At 38.4% G+C, this 1910-nt stretch overlaps 1 protein-coding gene across 5 annotated transcripts in view; it reads right to left on the reverse strand.

The window, feature by feature from the left end:
- Window positions 1-499: 499 nt before the first annotated feature.
- The window catches only part of srfb (serum response factor b), a 23868-nt gene continuing 22457 nt past the window's right edge, over window positions 500-1910 (reverse strand). For all 5 annotated transcript variants that reach the window (XM_034100446.2, XM_034100447.2, XM_034100444.2 and 2 more), the window contains one exon: window positions 500-1910. This exon is cut by the window's right edge and continues 530 nt beyond it. The gene's annotated coding sequence lies outside the window, so the exon portion shown is untranslated.

Below are 1910 nucleotides of genomic sequence, written 5' to 3' on the forward strand. Positions count from 1 at the left end.
GTCCCGTGAGGATTTCTTAGCTGGAGATGTGATGCCTTACTTTCACTGTGGATTCTGCGTCACTACCATTTTGTTGTGTTTTACTATCTTGTGTTACATCGGCTTAGTTTGGAAGATGTACAGAACTCTGTAGCCAATTGATTTATACCCTCGATGGCTTCGACCAATCACTGTATCATGTTGCGTTTCTTTACGTTAATCGCTGCTTCTCTTCTGGTGTTTAAATGGGATGATTCTTCCTACTCACGGCCAGTTAGATTTTTGTGACGGTGCAATGCATTATTAAAACATTAAGGTGCATGCTCACTCCTCCTGCCTCCCCATGCTTTGTAGATTTAATTGTAATTCCTAATCATCCATCTTCATTTCAACACTGCTGTTATACAAAATGTTAGGTTTCATACAGAACAATATGGTTTGTTTGACATTTCTCCGTCCCAATTAAAGAAGGAAAACATGCTGTGGTGTGGATGTGGTCATTCTTTAAGCAGTTGATGTGTTTCATCATATTTTTTTTTATTACAAAATGTCTGTACAACAAAACAACCATTTCTCTCAATGACAAAGTGAAATCCAAAAATCTGTTCACTAATCCTAATATGGGGGAATTAAATGTCTTTAACATGTCAATTTAATTTGCAAATCCCCCCTGCAGGATGACGTCAGATACAGGAACACACCAGAGAACATGGAGCGTGAACATGAAGGGGATAACTGAACAGCAGTCAGGGGGGTAATCCTCCGTCAGATTCTCTTTGGCTTCAAGCCAGCTCTGTCATCCAGCGCATTCTGTAGAAAGGAGTCAAATCTCCGGACACAGCAGAGGATTGCATGAAAAGTCATGGAGGTGGTCTGGAAATAAGTCAGTCCTACTTTCTCTTGCCTAGCAGTGATTGAAAGTGAGCCATGGAAAAGAGGCACTATGGTGCAGAAAGAAGGCTCTCAGTCTGATAACTCATCCGTAATGATTGCTGAGGTACACACTGAGATTGCAGTCAGCGAGGGTCTTACAGTTCTTGGTAAAGGACTATATTAACATTTCAAAGCACCTGAAGTTTTTCTAAGCAAGAGATCCTTTTCGTACAAAAATATTCATACTGTTGTGATAACAACATTGAGTGCTTCCATCCGAGGAAATTATAACGCGGTGATAAAGTGGAATTTCCAAGTGTATACAGTGTCTTGTTAAACAAGAGATTTGTGTCTAATGCCCTGACTCCAGTCAGTAATGCCATCCCATAATTAAAGTTCTGCAGTCAATGGAGGCGACAGGTGTACAATGGATCGCTTTTAAAATAACATTAATGTGGTGAAAACCTGTTGGCACTCAGGTTTGTTGCTCATAAAAATCAAATCAACTACTGTGGGATTTCAAAATAAGTGAAACAACTCAAATGTATTCATACTTCTGTCTGATGACAATAAAGATGGTCTTATGTAAAAAACGTGAGATAAATGAAATGTCCATCAGATTGTCGTTAAGTTTCCACACTAGTGCCAGATCAGAGCTTTTTACAAAACCTCTCATGCAACATCTTCAATGACCCTGCCATCAGCATGTTTACAGTAAACCATAAACCGAGCTACCTGATCCAATCAATGTCACATCAAATCATGTATAAAAACACCCAGCGTTCCCTCTCCATCTTGTATTGAAAACGCCCAACAGCATGACAGTATTTCAACATATGATGGTATATTAAATTATTTTACATATACATGTAAATAATTAATCATTTTCATGTACATACAAAAACCACTGCGTAAAAAAAAAACCTACATGCCGTTGCACAAACTAAACCAAGCTAAAAATACAAGTTATCAAAAAACAAGAAAACTATGTACATTTCTAAACGTCTCTTTTTTTATGTCAATAAGCGTCTCCCTGCCCATTTACAACCCCAGATATG

This window comes from Pseudochaenichthys georgianus, chromosome 15 (genome assembly GCF_902827115.2).
Source record: "Pseudochaenichthys georgianus chromosome 15, fPseGeo1.2, whole genome shotgun sequence".
In the NCBI taxonomy this organism is placed as follows: domain Eukaryota; kingdom Metazoa; phylum Chordata; class Actinopteri; order Perciformes; family Channichthyidae; genus Pseudochaenichthys; species Pseudochaenichthys georgianus.